This window comes from Ursus arctos, unplaced genomic scaffold (genome assembly GCF_023065955.2).
Source record: "Ursus arctos isolate Adak ecotype North America unplaced genomic scaffold, UrsArc2.0 scaffold_50, whole genome shotgun sequence".
In the NCBI taxonomy this organism is placed as follows: Eukaryota; Metazoa; Chordata; class Mammalia; order Carnivora; family Ursidae; genus Ursus; species Ursus arctos.
This window is the reverse complement of record NW_026623068.1, coordinates 610,026-627,965: the sequence shown is the minus strand read 5'-3', so window position 1 is coordinate 627,965 and position 17,940 is coordinate 610,026. Positions and strand designations below refer to the sequence as shown.

At 43.5% G+C, this 17,940-nt stretch overlaps 1 protein-coding gene across 3 annotated transcripts in view; it reads left to right on the top strand.

The window, feature by feature from the left end:
* Window positions 1-17,940, top strand: part of LOC130542820 (thyroid receptor-interacting protein 11-like) — a 50,725-nt gene that overhangs the window by 7,365 nt on the left and 25,420 nt on the right. For 2 of the 3 annotated variants that reach the window (XR_008957669.1, XM_057307624.1), the window contains exon 2: window positions 11,737-11,816. The exons of the other annotated variant lie outside the window; for it this stretch is intronic. The gene's annotated coding sequence lies outside the window, so the exon portion shown is untranslated. The remainder of the gene's footprint in view (window positions 1-11,736; window positions 11,817-17,940) is intronic. 3 annotated transcript variants of the gene reach the window in all.

Genomic DNA, 17,940 nt, shown 5'->3' with positions numbered 1-17,940 from the left:
TTTTTTTTTTTTTTGCACTGGGCTTTCCTTCATCGGAACAACATGCAACATGATTGGGAGATTACATAAATTAATGTTTGAGGACATTTTCCAGGGCTCTGTCCTTCAAGTTTTGTGATCTGCATCTTCACTGTAGTGTGTTAAACCCTTAAGCCTTGTCAGAAAGTCATGTTATTAATAACGTAGGGATTCCTTGCATTACCTGGGGAAATCACTTTCTGCCTCAGTCCATTCTTTGGAATGGGGATTAGAATGGTAACCCACCTTTGGGATGTAAGGATGAAATGAGAAATAGGTCCAAGGCAGTTAGTACAGGATCCGGCACAGAGTGAAGCCTTCCATAAATTATTATTACTACTTCTGATTTCCCTCCACTATTTATTTATTTTACAGATTTTATTTATTCATTTATTTTAGAGAGAGAGCGTGCATGGGCGGGGGCAGAAGAGGATGGAAGGGGGGGGGAAGATCTTGAGCAGAATCCCCACTGAGTGTGGAACCCAACTTGGGGCTCAATCTCAGGACTTTCAGATGATGACCTGAGCCGAAATCAGAAGTTGGACACTGAACCGACTGGGCCACCTAGGCACCTCTTGATTTCCCTCTGTTCTGAATATTATTTGGTTGCAGTTATGGAGTCCTAGTTATGTCCTAGCTGTGGGTCAGGCTGGTGCCTGCCGCCCTAGGTTACAGTCATAAAACCCTTAAAAAATAACGTTAAGAAAGCCAGTTGGCCTCCCAGGACACCTAGGAGTCCCTCTAAAAAAGGGAACCATCCTTTCCTACTGTGACAGTGGTCAGCATCCTCCAGAAAGGCCACTGGAAGCACACCTGTCCTTAAACACAGTGGGTTCGTTACTCATCCTGAGGCAAAACCCACATCATGGGGAACTGTGGGGCTGGTGAATAAGAAAGAGGGTGTAAGAAAGAACTTACAGGATTTGGACTTTGGGTGGATGTTTTGGGGAGTGTTCAAAGAAGCAGGTGTGCTTCAAAGAAGCACACAAAGCTGTGCTCTAGACTGCGTGCCGACTGGAGGTGAGACAGTTCTGGGATTGGGTAGCTCCATCAGTCTTTTCTAGAAGGAGGTATGAGTAGTGTGACAACTGGTGTCGTTCAGAAGGAAGGCACTTGCTGGTATCAGCTGGGAGAGAGGAATGATTGGTATTTTCTACCTGGCATGACAACCTGGTTTTTGTCTGTTTGGACAAGAGGAAGTGGTCCTTTTTTGTCTCCCTTCATCACCTTGGCTATGTCACGTTGTGCTGCTATTCTGCGAGATGGTTTGTGTCCAACAGGAGAACCACATGGCCTCCCTGTGAGCCCCAGGCCCGCTTCTACCAGCAGTGCAGCCTGGCTCAAGGTGCCAGGCGACCTCCTCGATGTCACCGCTGCTTTTCCTTCCTTCACAGTAGAGGAGGGAAGTCTTCAAAAGGCAAATAGGTGTTTGCCAGGTAGAAGAAACTAGCCTGGACATTGAAGCACAGGGCTGTGTCAGGGGCACAAGACACTGGGTCGAGGAGTGAGTAGCAACAAGAATTCTGGAGAAGTTGTCAGATAACGAAATGCGGGAGGTAGAAGGGTTTCAAGTGGGGGAGCTGACATGCTCTGCGTTTGCTTTAGACGGATCCCCAGCAGCCTTGTGGGAGATGCATTGGTGACCAAGGGAAAGTCAAGGGAAAGTCTGTTCCCCTTTCCTTTTCTGGCTCAGGGCCCTTCTCCTACCTGCTCTGTTGCAACAAGTCCTTCACGTCCAGCTCCCTGTCCCATCCACGTGCTCCTGCTCTGGCCAGGGTGATTCTTTTGGAATCCCAGATCTTCTGTTACGTGTTCCTGGAAACCTTTTGATTCCCCATGAGCCGCAAGGTGAGAATCTGCACTGTGTGGCATGACTCACTTTGCTTTTCATGATCTTCTCACGGAACCCTGGGTCTCCCGCTGCCAACTGGAAATCTGCATTCCAATGTCTCATAATTATCTCAAACCCATTCTTTCCAAAAGTGTGCTTGAGATCCCCTTCCTGTATTTTCCTCATTGCCACTGCTACTCCCCAACTCCGTGAATGGGGCCACTGTGTCCTTCAGCTCCCACGTGCAAAAGGGAGGAGTCATCTTGGAACTCTGCTTTGACTTCCTCACCCCCTTATGCGATCATTCACCCAGACCTGTGACTTTATCTGCTAAAATATTTCTGGAATTTTGGGGCGCCTGGGTGGTGCAGTCGTTAAGCGTCTGCCTTCGGCTCAGGGTGTGATCCCAGAGTCCTGGGATCGAGCCCCACATCGGGCTCCCTGCTCTGCTGGGAGCCTTCTTCTTCCTCTCCCACTCCCCTGCTTGTGTTCCCTCTCTTCACTGGCTGTCTGTCTCTCTGTCAAATAAATAAAGTAAAATAAAATCTTTAAAAAAAATATTTCTGGAATCTACGTCCTTTTCTCCACCTCTGCTTCTTCCCTCTCAGTCCAAGTTACAGTCGTTTGTGGTCTGAGCCATGCTGCTAGTCTGCTCGCTGAGCTTCCAGGTGCTCCTGCCTCCCCCAAATCCCTGTCTCCCCCTGAAGCCAGAGGTTTGTGGAAGGCCCATTCGATCATGTCACTGCCTAGTTTCCTGGCTTCTTGTTGCTGTTTGAGATAGACCCAGATGTTCCTTCTGTGTCTGCAAGGCTGCTCCGTCCTCCTTCTCCCGTCTTGCTTCCCCCTCGCCTTCCCTGCCCTACCCGATCTGGTCAGTCCTTCCAGTGTGCCCGCCGGCCTTGGGGCGGCTCGGCTGCTCCCGCTGCCCAAGATGCTTTTACCCCCACCCCCCTTGCCTCATGAGCTCTCATCTTCCCTTAGATGAATGCAGTCACTCCACAGTCTTTACTGAATGCCTGCTCAGTTGCCGGAGGCTCGGTTCTCATGTGGTTCCAGATGTGACCCAGACAGACCATGGTGGAGCTGTTAGCGAGCCTTTCTTCCAGAGAGAGAAGCGCCAGGGAACACAGAGGCAAGCAGTCCGGCGTGTCAGGGGTGCTGGATGCTGTAGGAGGGCTGGAAGGGTTTATCATCTGAGCTGGGATGGCCGGAGAAGCACCCTGAGGACAGCGTTGGGGAAAGCCTTGCAGGAGGTGAGGGAGTGAGCCCTGTGCGTGTCTGTGGGAACAGTGTCCCAGGCAGAGAAGGGGGAGTAGGAAGGCCTCCGTGGAGAGAGCTGGGCTGACTTGTTCCAGGAACGACGAGGCCAGAGTGAGGGAGAAGGAGGAGATAGCAGATGGGGTCTTAGGGACCTGGGGTGGTGGCCACTGGGGGATTTTGAAGTGAAGAGTGAGGTGACCTGACTTGGGTTTTATGGGATCACTTCAGCTTCTCTGTTGAGAACAGTGAGGGTGGAAGCAGGGAGATCAATTAGTCGGCTACTGGAATATTCCAAGACATGATGCTGCCGGCTTGGATCAGGATGGTAGGGGTGGAAGTGATGAACACAGACCAGGTTCTGGGTACATGTTGAAGAAAAAGCTGATGGGATGTGCTGACAGATTGGATGTGGGTGAGGCCGATGAGTGAAAGAAGGTCCCCAGCCTTCTGGCTCATGTTGGATGCGGCTCCCTCCAGCGGCCCCTGACACCTGCAGACAAGGTCCAGCCCATTATCTGTTCTCTATGTATCTTCTTCGTGGCAGTCAGCCCCATCGCAATGGAGACATCTTGTGTAATGTTTGTCTCCCCCGTGAGAATCATGGTGCCAAGAGGGACCGTGTGTGTCTCAGGGCCACGTGCCTTGTAGACCCCTAGGAAGTATTCCTCAGCCAGCAGAGTGACGAGGAACTGAATGTAGATGCTCAAGGTTCTATTTCCTGATGAGGACTCAAAATTGCCATGTTCTGTTTCCCTGGTTTTGAGTGGTCTGTGTGTTTTAGAAAGCAGGCCAGGGGCTGGAAGACTGAGATTCTATTGTGAGAATTCCAGAAGTTAACCTGATTTCAACTGCATCAAAAAAAGTCACTCTTGAGGTGCAAGTGGGTCAGAGGATCACCTCTTGGGAGAGGTAGCATTTTCTGGAAGGCTTAGCTAGGCCTTTCCAGCTCACTGATGGCATCTTCCTGGCTCTGCCCAGAGAGCAGGGTTGAACTTTTGATCTGAAATATTCTGATGGTGGGGATTGGTGCTTTCCCTCCCCAGAGAAGACATGTCAGTTTAGAATGAAAATATTCTGGTGAGGACAAATTGGCAGCCAAACGTGCTCATCGGGAAAGTCAAATAAATCATGGATTTTCTGGGTTTTTTGTCCCCTCACCCCATTTTTCCCATAAGGAACAAATTAAATTTTGGCAAGTATTTGTGAAAAACAGTGGTCTGAGATCTAGAATACTAATTTTTTTTCTTTTAATGGTTAAGTTTTTTTTTTTTTTTTTTAAGATTTAATGTTTAAGTAATCTCTACACACAGCATGGGGCTGGAAATCACAATTTTTTTTTTAAAGATTTTATTTATTTATTTGACAGATAGCCAGCGAGAGAGGGAACACAAGCAGGGGGAGTGGGAGAGGAAGAAGCAGGCTTCCAGAGGAAGAGCCTGATGTGGGGCTCGATCCCACAAGGGAGGGATCAGGCCCTGAGCCGAAGGCAGACGCTTAAGGACTGAGCCACCCAGGCGCCCCTGGAAATCACAATCCTGTCAAGAGTCACATGCTCTCCTGACTGAGCCAACCTGGCCCTCCTTAAGGATTAACTTTTTAAATGACAAAAGTAAATACATTTCTCCCACTCAGCCTAATTTGAATATACTGTGCATACAGTGTTTTTTGTGTTTTTTAATGGCTGAATTGTATTCCACAGTGTGGTTGTACTTTACGTGATGATTCTTCTGTTTGTCATTTGGGTGGCTATGATTTTGCTATTAAGATCGGGCTGTGATGAACATATTTTTGCATGTGTGTTTGAGTTTTCCAGTGAGATGGATTTCAGGGTAAGAGCTTCTGCAAAATGATCCTCAAGAGTGATTATGTCAGTTTCTGTTTTGACCTATGGTAAATAAGATGCTAATCACAGAGTATTTCTCAGTCTCTTAAATTTTTTGTCAACATGCGGGGGTGGGGGGGAAGATAATGCCTGTTTTAAATTTTTATATATATATATATATATATATATATATATATATTTCTGTTTTATATTTAAATCTAAATATATATTTATTATATATACATATTTATTTTGTATATGTGTTTAAATTTATATATATAAATATATATTTATACATATACAAATATATATTTTAAAGAGTTACTTGTTCACGAGTGAACACAGGGGAGGGCCAGAGGGAGAGGGAGAGAGACAATCTCAAGCAGATTCCACACTGAGCACAGAACCTGACTGGGGCTGGATCCCACAATCCCGAGATCATGACCTGAGTCAAAATCAAGAGTCAGATGCTTAACCGATTGAGCCACCCAAGTGCCCCTTAAATTTATATTTTTATAATCAGTAGTAAGACTGAGCATTTTTAGTTGGTCACTGTCAGTGATACTTTTTTCACATGAGCCTTCTCTCCTTATCATTTTCCTACTGGGTTGTTGTTTTTTTGTTTGGGTATTTATATTTTTATTATTGATTTGTAAGAACTTTTTATATGTAGGATAGTAGTCCTTTGCCTCTGTATTTGTTGCAGTATTTTCTCTCAAACTGTTGCCTTTCAGTTTAGCTTGTACCATACATTTCATGATACGTTTCATTCTGAATCTTTATGGTGCCAAATCTCACAGTCTAACTTTATGGCTTGTGGCTTTGGATAATGCTTTAAAAGACCATTTTCAATCACTACATTTTCTTTTAGCACTTTTATGGTTTGGGCTCCTACTGCTTAGACCATTCATCTATTTTTATTATTCTGTATGTTATAAGGTAGCAGTTTTGGTCCCTACAACATCTAGTGATGGTCTATATCCCCCATGGATTTGAAACATCACTTAGATACTAAATTGTTATATATATTTTAACACAGCCATGTGTCTGTCTTCTTCACTTCCAGTTGGAATTTGTTTTTTTCATTTTGATGCATGAACATTTTGACTTGCAAAGTTACTTAGTTGTGAATTGATTGAGAGCTCCCACAGCTTGCTTCTCAGAATAAGAATAGGTTTGTACTAGGGAATAACACCCTTTTCTTAGTTCATTTGAGCAGCTATACTGCAGGAAGGAAGAAAAGAAAGGGACACTGACCAAAGGTATGTGTGTAAGTCTGTGAAAGCAATAGCTTTTCAGGAAGCCTGTGGTGTAGACTTCAACATACATGTCATTGGCCAGAACTAAGCATGTGGCCCTACCTCTAGGTGCAGGAACGTGTGAGAGGGGAGAATTTCTCACAGGGCAGATTGATACCTTGAACAAAATTGGGGTCCTCTTAGTAAGGAAGAAGGGGTAGGTGGATATTGAAAGGGGAATTTGGAGGGTCAGCTACATCTCTCTTGGCTCTTTTTTTTTTTTTTTTTTCCTTTATAATTTCCCTAGGTCGGGGTGCCTGGGTGGTTCAGTCGGATTGAATGGCTTAATCTCAGGGTTTGAGTTCAAGCCCCACGTTGGTCTCCATGCTGGGTGTGTAGCCTATTAAAAAAAAAGAGAGAAAAGAAAAAGAAAAAAATTACCTCAAGTATTCTTAAGAGACAGAGGTGAAAGGGAAGAAAGCAAATGGAGGTGGGAGGGCAGGGGAGAAAAGGAGATAATTTGTAAAATGAAATGCTCAGGTCTTATTATTCAGTTTGATGAGCATTTTAAGAAATGTATACAGTTGACTCTTGAACAACATGGGTTTGAATTGCATGGGTCCACTTCTATGCAGATTTTTTGATAAATATAGTACAGTACTGTAAACATATTTTCTTTATGATTTTCACAATATTTTCTTTAGTTTGTTGAAGGAATACAATATATAATACATCTAACATACAAAATATATGTGAATGGACTGTTTATGTTATCAGTAAGGCTTCTGGTCAACAGTAGGCAATTAGTAGTGAAGTTTTTGGGGAGTTGAAAGTTAAATGAAAATTTCTGACTGCACAGGTGTCAGCACCCTTAACCCCTGTGTTGTTCAAGTGTCAACTGTATATCTGTGCCCCACCACCAAAACCAAATATGAACTGTATATGAAACTCCAGAAGTTTCCTTTGTATCTCTTTCTAGTTAGGCTCTTTACCTCCACTGGTCATTTTCTGATTTCAGAATCTGTGGTAGATTAGATTTGCCTTATCTTGTAGGTCGTGTAAATGGAATTGAATGGTATGTATTCTTTTGTCTTCTTCCACTCAGTGTGTTCTTTGAGATTTATCCATGTTGTGTTCACTTATCAAAGATAAACAAAGCCAGATCCTAGTTTAAGTGGTGAGGACAGATTTTAATCAGCAATAACTCCTGCAATCAGGAAAAGAGTCCAGCATGAATTCAACTCAAACTCAGTTTGTACAGAGGGCATTTTAAAGAGAGAATGAGGGAGTAAGGCCAGGTATGAATAAAGTCAGAGAAGTAAAAGATTACAAAAAGTGAGAAAGGCGTTGTTCCATGTGAAACCACCTGCATTTACTCACTGGGAGACAGGAGCCAGACTTTTCAGTGTTGGCTGAGCAAACAGTAGATGCCTTGAGTTTTCTCAGTCATGGACTAAGGGGGACTGGCGTTGTCCTAGGGCTGGGGTCTTGAGCTGTTAGAAACTATGTTAGTGTTTGGCCCAGTCTGCATATGATAAGCCAAGGTTGAGGCCTTGTCGAGAAGGGGGTTCAGAGGAATCTGGCTAGAGTTTGGTCAAGGAGAGAGTCTTTGTCAGTGTAAAATAGTTTGTTCCTTTGTATGTAGTGTGCCTATACCACAATTTGTTCATCTGTTCAACTGATGATTAGACATTTTGTTGTTTCCAATAATTTGGTCATTATGAATAGGCTATAATAAACATTCTTATAGAAGTCTTAGATTTCTCTCAAAATTGCTTCATGGGATTGCTTAGTCACAGGGTGGGGATATATTGAACTGCTAGACTAATTTCCAAAGTGGTTTATCAGTTTACACTTCCCACCAGCAATATAGTAACACCCCAGTTGCTCAGCATCCTCGTTGACATTCTGTGCTGTCAGTGAGGGTGAGATAGCATCTCATTATGGTTTCACATTACATTTCCCTGGTGACAAATGATCTTAGGCACCTTTTTGTGTGTTTATTGGGCATTCGTACATCTTTTGTGAACTGTCAGTTCAAGTCTTTTGCCCATTTTTGCTGTTCCTGTTGTTTTTGGTTTTGACTTATTGGAATTTATGATATATTCTGAATAGGAATTCTTTGTCACGTAGATGTATTGTAAATATACATGTATAAGAAAATGAAAATTTAAAATATTTACAGTAGCATCAAAAAATGTAAAGTGGGGGTGCCTGGGTGGCACAGCGGTTAAGCGTCTGCCTTCGGCTCGGGGCGTGATCCCGGCGTCTGGGATCGAGCCCCACATCAGGCTCCTCCGCTATGAGCCTGCTTCTTCCTCTCCCACTCCCCCTGCTTGTGTTCCCTCTCTCGCTAGCTGTCTCTGTCTCTGTCGAATAAATAAATAAAATCTTTAAAAAAAAATGTAAAGTTTTTGGGGTGACTGGGTGGCTCAGTCGATGAATCATGTGACTTTTGATCTCAGCTCAGGTCTTGAACTCAGGGTTGTGAGTTCAAGGCCTGCATTGGTCTCCATGCTGGGTGTGGAACCTACTTAGAAAACGAAAACAACAGCAGAAAACCAAACTGGCTAGGAATAAGTCTCAAGAAAGACATGAAACACCTTTACACAGAAAAAATAAAACATTGTTGGGAAGAATTCAAGAAGACTGAAATAAATGGGAGATATGCTTTGTTTATGCATCGGAAGATTTGCTGTCATCAGGATTTCTGTTCTCCACCACTTGATTCATGCAAACAATGCAATCCCAGTCAAACTTGTAGCCATCTTTTTTAGAAGAAATGACCAGATTGATTCTAAAATGTATATGGAAAGGCAAAGGGTCTGGAATAGCCAAAATAGTCTTCAAAAGAACACAGTTGAAGAATGCTTATTCCTGCTGAATTTTAAGACTTATAGCAAAGCCACAGTAATCAAAGTCTTCGGCATAAAGATAGATCAATGAACAGAATAGAGAGTCCAAAAATAGACCAAACACAAGTACTGTTGATTGATTTTTGCCCAGAGTGTCAAGTCAGTTCAGTGAGGGAAAGGAAGTCTTTTTAATGAATTATTCTGTTTGAACTGGATATTCAGGTGGAAAGAAAATGGAGCTTGACCCGTACCTTGTTCTGACACACACACATTAATTTGGAATGGATCCTAAACCTAAATATAAAAGCTGAACCAGGGGGCGCCTGGGTGGCTCAGTCACTTGAGTCCAACTCTTGATTTTGGCTCAGGTCATGATCTCAGGGTCATGAGATCAAGCCCCGTGTCGAATCAAGCCCTGTGTCAGCCTCCACACTCAGTGAGGAGTCTGCTTGAGATTCTTTACTTTTGGCCCTTCCCCTGTGCACACTCTCTCTATCAAATAAATCTTGAAAAACAGAAAAGCTAGAACCATAAAACTTTTGTATGAAAACATGGGAGAGTATCTTGATGACCTTGGGGTAGGCAAATGTTTTGTATACAGAACATAAAAAGCACTAATTACAAAGGAAAAATAGATACACTAAGAACATGAGCAGGCAAGACAGGCTGGGAGAAAATATTCAGAATACATGTTCTTAAGTGTTTTATTTTTTCCAGAAGTATGTTAGCATTATTCAGGTCCATGGTATCCTATTATTCTATTCTGTATTAACTGTTTTTTTTTATTGTTTGTTTGTTTAAGTCAGGTATGAGACATTGTACCGCGGAACTTTCTGATTGACTTCTCCTTATTTCACCCTCTTGTGAATGTTGGTTCATTTTCCATTAACGTCTTGCCCACTATTCAGGGACTCCTTACAACAGAGAGAGTAGATTTTATATCCTGTTAATCCTTGTGAAGTAATTGGCTGTTAGATGAAGCCAGAAGGCAATCCCAGTAGCTTCCATTGGGAGGAAACGTTAGCCTATGAGTCTTAGTTAATTGAGGCACAGCGTTGTTTTTTCTTTTCAATATTTTATTTATTTATTTATTTATTTATTTATTTATTTATTTATTTGAGAGAGACACAGAGACAGAAAGACAGAGTGGGCGGGAAGGAGAGAGGGAGAGGGACAAGCAGAGTCTGCACTGAGCTTGGAGCCTGAACACTGAGATCATGACCTGAGCTGAAATCAAGAGTCGGACACTCAATTGACTGAGCCATCCAGGCGCCCGTTTTGTTTTTTTTCTTAATTTTTTTTTTAGTATGTTATGTTAGTCACCATACAGTACATCCCTGGTTTCTGATGTAAAGTTCGATGATTCATTAGTTGCGTATAACACCCAGTGCACCATGCTATACGTGCCCTCCTTACTACCCATCACCAGTCTATCCCATTCCCCCACCCCCTCCCCTCTGAAGCCCTCAGTTTGTTTCTCATAGTCCATAGTCTCTCATGCTTGATTCCCCCTTCTGATTACCCCTCTTTTTTTATCCCTTTCTTCCCCTACCGATCTTCCTAGTTCTTCTATTCCATAGATGAGAGAAATCATGATAATTGTCTTTCTCTGCTTGACTTATTTCACTTAGCATTATCTCCTCCAGTGCCGTCCATGTTGCAGCAAATGTTGAGAACTCGTTCTTTCTGATAGCTGAGTAATATTCCATTGTATATATGGACCACAACTTCTTAATCCAGTCATCTGTTGAAGGACATCTCGGTTCCTTCCATGATTTAGCTATTGTGGACAATGTTGCTGTGAACATTGGGGTGCATATGGCCCTTCTCTTCACTACTTCTGTATCTTTGTGGTAAATACCCAGTAGTGCAATGGCTGGGTCATAGGGTAGCTCAATTTTTAACTTTCTAAGGGACCTCCACACTGTTTTCCAGAGTGGCTGTACCAACTTGCATTCCCACCAGCAATGTAGGAGGGATCCCCTTTCTCCACATCCTCTCCAGCAATTGTTGTTTCTTGCCTTGTCAATTTTTGCTATTCTCACTGGCATAAGGTGGTATCTTAGTGTGGTTTTGATTTGAATTTCCCTGATGGCTAATGATTTTGAACATTTTTTCATGTGTCTGTTAGCCATTTGTATGTCATCATTGGAAAAGTGTCTGTTCATATCTTCTGCCCATTTTGTGATTTGTTTATTTGTTTCTCGCGTATTGAGTTTGAGAAGTTCTTTGTAGATCTTGGATACCAGTCTTTTATCTGTAGCGCCATTTGCAAATATATTCTCCCATTCCGTGGGCTGCCTCTTAGTTTTTTTGACTGTTTCCTTGGCTGTGCAGAAGCTTTTTATCTTGATGAAGCCCCACAAGTTCATTTTATCTTTTGTTTCTCTTGTCTTCCGAGGTGTGTCATGAAAAAGGTTGCTTTGGCCGATGTCGTAGAGGTTGCTGCCTATGTTCTCCTCTAGGATTTTGATGGATTCCTGTCTCACATCGAGGTCTTTCATCCATTTGGAGTTTATCTTTGTGTATGGTGTGAGAGAGTGGTCAAGTTTCATTCTTTTGCATGTAGCTGTCCAATTTTCCCAGCACCATTTATTGAAGAGACTGTCTTTTTTCCACCGGATGTTTTAAACAGGCCAATTAATTATGAAGAGATTGAGTCAGTGATAAACTCTGACAAAACTCTTTGTTTTTGTTTTGTATTTTCCTTAGGTGATTAACACTTTAGGCCTTGCGGATCCGCTGAGGAAAGCAACGGCGCTCACAAGAAGGAAAACAGACTCAAAGTCTGTGTAGGTACAAAGTTTATTGCCCTTAAGACTTTGCTTCCTGCCTTCCATTTATAACCAAGAACGAAACCAACAAGAAATAGAAACCAAACACTGAGACTAGTCCATGCAAAAGAACAACGATAAAAATGAGAGGTAGAGCAATATCTTACAGGCCAGTATGCAGCCTGCAGTTAACATTCCAAACTTGAAAACCGATGCGAAGAGTATCGGATTGATTTTTGCAATTGCATAAATATACATCGTAGGTACGTATATATGTACGTACCCTGCGTATAAATACACACACACATCCACACAGACACCGTTTGCGCAACTGAAGTGTTGGGGGAGGGATGGCAGTCCAAGTGGGTAAGTAGGTTTGAAAAGCAATAGAATGAAGTTTCCTGCAAGGTTGCACAGCTTGAGGAAACAGCCTTGACCTCTGTCTGTAAAGCGGTGCCTTCCACATAGGCTGCTTCCGAGGGTTGTACGTGTTCCTGTTTGTCCAGCATGCGGAGTAATGCCTGGCACTGGAGTCAGCACTCAGCACTGTTGATTAGAAGTGAAATGAAGCAGCCCCAGCCTCGACCCTCACTGGCTGGGAGAGCGGGGAGGGCCCCTTCCCATTCCCTCAGACGAAGAACTGCCCGCTGGAGGGCATGTCACACCTCTCCTGGCAAGTTCCCACTGTTGCAGGTGACACTCCTGCCGATAGGGCAAAGTCAGTCAGTGCTTCTTGAATGAACGGGTGGCTGGACCAGATCCGCGTTTCCCACGGGAGGAATGTGAGGTGACTTTAGGTGGCACCCCGGTAGATGTGTTACATTTTCAAAGGTATTGATTACAGGGTGTGTTAGAAGAAAATATTAGGTAGCACGTCACACCTGGGTGCTAAAAGAAGTGAGTTGATCTAAAGGACTGTTGAGGGGCCCCTGTGTGGCTCAGTGGGTTGAGCATCTGCCTTTGGCTTGGGTCATGATCTCGGGGTCCTGGGATTGAGCTGCATGTCGGGTTCCCCGCACGCTTCTCCCTTTTCCTCTCCCTCTGCCACTCCCCCTGCTTGTGCTGTCGTTCTTGCTTGTTCTCAGTCTCTCAAATAAATAAATAAAATATTTAAAAAATGTAAAATAAAGGAATATTAAATGGAGCAGGTGCATGGTGAATGTCATGAAAATTTCAGGACAATCGTGGATTGAATGAACACTGTTAAAAGGTCTTTCTAAATCTGATATTTTTCATTCTTGGCATTTTATTTCAATATCTATTTATTTATTTAACTTTTTGAGAGAGAGAGAGAGAGAGAGAGAGAGAACACGTGTGAGCAGTGGTGGGGAGGGCAGGGGAGAGAGAAAGATCCCAAGCAGGCTCCACGCCCATTGCAGAGCCAGACATGGGCCTCAGTCTCAAGAGTCTGAGATCACAATCTGAGCCACAACCAGGGGTCGGCTGCCCACCAGACTGTGCCACCCAGGCACCCCTGATTTCTTCCTGGTGTGTCCTGCAGTCACTGGAGCATCGTGTTAGAGTTGTCATTACGTGTGCACATGGACGTGCTCAGTCTTCCTCGTGGAGTGGTTGGACCGCTGCACTCACAGCCCCTGGCTGCTTCAGTCCACGTACCATCTAGGGGCCATTTGAAGAAGGGGCACAAATTCTAATTGCTGTTCGAGAACCATCCATCGATACCTTCTGATCAGACCAAGAAAGACTCAGTAACACAGCCTACACCTGGAGGGTCAGGAGCTTGGAAAGAAATCTCAGAGCCGATGATGGCGATCTCTTCAGAAGCGCAGCCTCGCCAGTGTGCTTGGCTGCACGAAGGTCAATGCTGTGTGGAAACTCCCAGATATCCTGAAAGGGAAGACCTAACCAACCCATGTCACTCATCTTTTTCCTTTCATTCTGTTCAAATAAGTCTAAAAGGGCTTTTTCATAAACACAAAATTAGAATTCTAAGCAATAAGAAAAACACTGACTAACTGGCAGTGTTTCTTCTTTTTTCTGTCTTACAATTGATGGTGTCTTAGAATGAAATACGGCATATGGTTAGTGTAGAAACATTCTAAAACAAAGAGAAGTTAAAACACACACATACACATACACACCCATGCACCCCAGAAATCTCTGATGTTTCTCCTGTTTCTCTGCTGTTCTTCAGCCTCCCTGCCTGCCTTCTGCTACTGGAACATTCCAAGGCGCTTCCTGCCCCAGAGCATTTCTATCTGTTGTGTGTCCTGTCTGGAATGCCTTTTGCACAGCTCTCTCCGATTCTGTGGGGCTCCACGTGGCCTTCCCTTTTCAGGGAGGCCTCCCTTTTACCTTCTCTAGTGCAGGTCCTTCCATCCCCCATGCTGTTGTCCTTCATCTGGCATAAGCTCTTATGTCTCTTTGTGTCTGCTCTTCCCGGGCTCCCCACGGTATCCCCAATGCCTGGCACTTAGCAGACACTGGACAGGTATTGCTTGAACTGGATCCATAGTGTTAAACTGAGGGCGAATGCAGCAGCTGCTCCTTGTCATCCAGGAGAGGGCAGTAGGAAGTACAGGGAGGAGCTCCTAGAGGAAGGCAGCTTGGTCAGCTTTTCAGCAGGTAGAGCCGCTGAGTGGTGGAGCGAGTGCCTTCTTTGTGGGGCGTGCTCAGGGAGTGGCTTGGTGTTGTTGAAGGGTTCTGGCACCGGATGTCAGGGTTGGCCAGTCATTTGGAATGTTCCTTCCAACCAGACATCCATGTTTGAGGACTGTTCTCATCACTGGTCTGTGGTTCTTGCTTCAACTGCAGATGTGGCTTTTACCACTAGATGGCACTAGATGATGCCTTTGAGGACGGTGCTCCTCAAAGCACCAACAGAGAGCAATTGTCTCTGTTTTAATTATTGAAGTAATCCATCTATACAATGTTATATCAGTTTCAGGTGTGCAGCATAGTGATTTGACAAGTCTGTATACATTACACAGCGCTCACCACGATTAAGTATAGTCACTATATGTCACACAGTAGGGCATTGTTACAATTTTATTTGACCATATTCCAGACATTGTACTTTTCATCTTTGTGAGTTATTTATATAAGTGGAAGATTGTAACTCTTAATCCCCTTCACCAATTTCGCCCCCCCCCCCCCTTTACCTCTGGCAACCATCAGTTTGCTTTCTTTCTTGAAGAGTTTGTTTTGTTTTGTTTGTTTGGAGAACAGATTTTTCATGACACTTATACCCAGAACACATACTTCGACCAAAGCTTCCTGAAACAGTCTTTAACTCTTACAGTATGTAGTCCATACTGATTTTTTCTAGTTTACTCTAGTTGACTGTATTTTCTAAGACGGTGATTTGCAAACTATTACATTGATTTTATGACATGGATGGGTCACAATTCATTGTTTGAAAAGCACCATTTTAGACAACTGAGCCTGTTCACCCTTGTAAAACTCTATAGGTCAGCTTTCCTTGACAATCTGGGCTTGCAGGTAATTGTGTCCCTTAGTGCGTACTTTGTGTGTTTCTGTGTTGAGTTGCTGCCTTGAGTAGCCGAAGGTATGTGCTTCCTTATGGGTGTCTGTGGATGTGGGAACATGGACGTGGGAGACTGGGGGGGGACATGTTTGTACAGGATTTGCACCGACTGTAGTCAAGAGAGCAGTAAGCCTTGTCAGTGGATATAAAGAGAAAATAGAATATCTATCTGCTTCTGGGAGCTCAGAACCCAGCTGGGTGACATCATACACACACACACCCCCACACCCACACCCTACCCCTTTCAGCTTACTCCTCAAGCAAGTGGAAATGAGCTGATGCGCTCAGGATATCATTTAGGATGTTTCAGGGTGTAAATAACAGAAAACCAACTCCATTTGGTTTATTTATTACTTTTTTTAAAATGTAAATTCAATTAGCCAACTTACAGTACATCCATAGATTCAGATGTAGTGTTCAGTAGTTTGTCAGTTTTGTGTAACACCCAGTGCTCATCATATCACGTGCCCTCCTTAATGCCCATCACCGAATTATGTCACCCCCACACCCACCTCCCCTCCGGCAATCCTCAGTTTGTTTGCTAGAGTTAAGAGTCTCCTATGGTTTTTCTCCATCTCTGATGTCTTCCCAGTCTGTTTTCCCTCCCTTCCCCTAGGTCCTCTGGCCTGTTTCTTATATTCCACATATGAGTGAAACCATATGATAATTGACTTTGTCTTACTGACTGGTTAGTGTACTTCGCTCAGCATAATACCCTCCAGTTCTATCCACGTGGATGTAAATGGTAAATTTTCATCCTTTCTGTTGGCTGGGTAATATTCCACATGGTATAGATGTGGTATAGATGGTAATACCACATCTTTTTCCATTCATCTATCGATGGCCATCTTGGCTCTTTCCACAGTTTGGCTGTTGTGGACATTGCTGATGTGAACATTGGGGTGCACGTGCCCCTTCGGGTCACTACATTTGTATCTTTGGGGTAAATACCTAGTAGTACAATTGCTGGGTTGTAGGGTAGCTCTTTTTTTTTTTTTTAAGATTTTATTTATTTGTCAGAGAGAGAGAGCACAAGCAGGGGGAATGGGAGGCAGAGGGAGAAGGTGGCTCCCCGCTGAGCAAGGAGCCCGACGCGGGACGTGATCCCAGGAGTCTGGGATCGTGACCCGAGCCAAAGGCAGATGCTCAACTGACTGAGCCACCCAGGCATCCCAAGGTAGCTCTATCTTTAACTTCTTGAGGAACCTCCATACTGTTTTCCAGAGTGGCTGCACCAGTTTGCCTTCCCACCAACAGTGTAAAAGTGTTCACCTTTATCCTCATCCTTGCCAACATTTGTTTCCTGTCTTGTGAATTTAAACCATTCTTACTGGTATGAAGTTTTATCTCATTGTGGTTTTGATTTGTATTTCCCTGATGCCAAATGATATGGAGCAGGTTTTCATGTGTCTGTTGGTCATTTGTGTGTCTTCTTTGGAGAAATATCTGTACATGTCTTCTGCCCGTTTCTGGATCATTTTTTGAGTTTTGAGTTTGATAAGTTCTTTATAGATCTTGGATACTAGCCCTTTATCTGATAAGACATTTGCAAATATCTTTTCCCGTTCTGTGGGTTGCCTTTTAGTTTTGTTGACTGATTCCTTTGCTGTGTGGAAGCTTTTTATCTTGATGAAGTCCCAATAGTTCATTTTTGCTTTTGCTTGCCTTGCCTTTGGAGATGTGTCTAGCAAGAAGGTGCTGCGGCTGAGGTGGAAGAGCTTGCTGCCTATGTTCTCTAGGATTTTGTGGGATTCCTGTCTCACATTAAGGTCTTTCATCCATTTTGAGTTTATCTTTGTGTATGGTGTGAGAGAGTGGTCAAGTTTCATTCTTTTTCATGTAGCTGTCCAATTTTCCCAGCACCATTTATTGAAGAGGCTCTCCTTTTTCCATTGGATTTCTTTCCTGCTTTGTCGAGGATCAGTTGACCATAGAGTTGAGGGTCCATGTCTGGGTTCTCTGTTCTGTTCCATTGATCCATGTGTCTGTTTTTGTGCCAGTACCATGCTGTCTTGATGGTTACAGCTTTGTAATGGAGCTTGAAGTCTGACATTGTGATGCCCCCAGCTTTGGTTTTCTTTTTCAACATTCCTTTGGCTCTTTGGGGTCTTTTCTGGTTCCATACAAATCTTAGGATTATTTGTTACAGCTTTGTGAAAAAGTTGATGGTTTTTTCATAGGGATTGCATTGAATGTATAGATTACTCTGTGTAGCATAGACATTTTAACAATATTCTTCCAATCCATGAGCATGGAACATTTTTCCGTTTCTTTGTGTCTTCCTCAATTTCTTTCATAAGTGTTCTGTAGATTTTGGAATACAGATCCTTGACCTCTCTGGTTAGGTATATTCTTAGGTATCTTATGGGTTTTGGTGCAATTGTAAATGGGATCGATTCCTTCATTTCTCTTTCTTCTGTCTCATTGTTAGTGTATAGAAATGCAACTGATTTCTGTGCGGTGATTTTATATCCTGCCGTGTTGCTGAATTCTTGTATGAGTCCTAACTATTTTGGGGTGGAGTCGTTTGGGTTTTCCACATAAAGTATTGTGTCATCTGCAAAGAGTGATTGTTTGACTTCTTTGCCCATTTGGAGGCCTTTTATTTCTTTTTGTTGTCTGATTGCTGAGGCT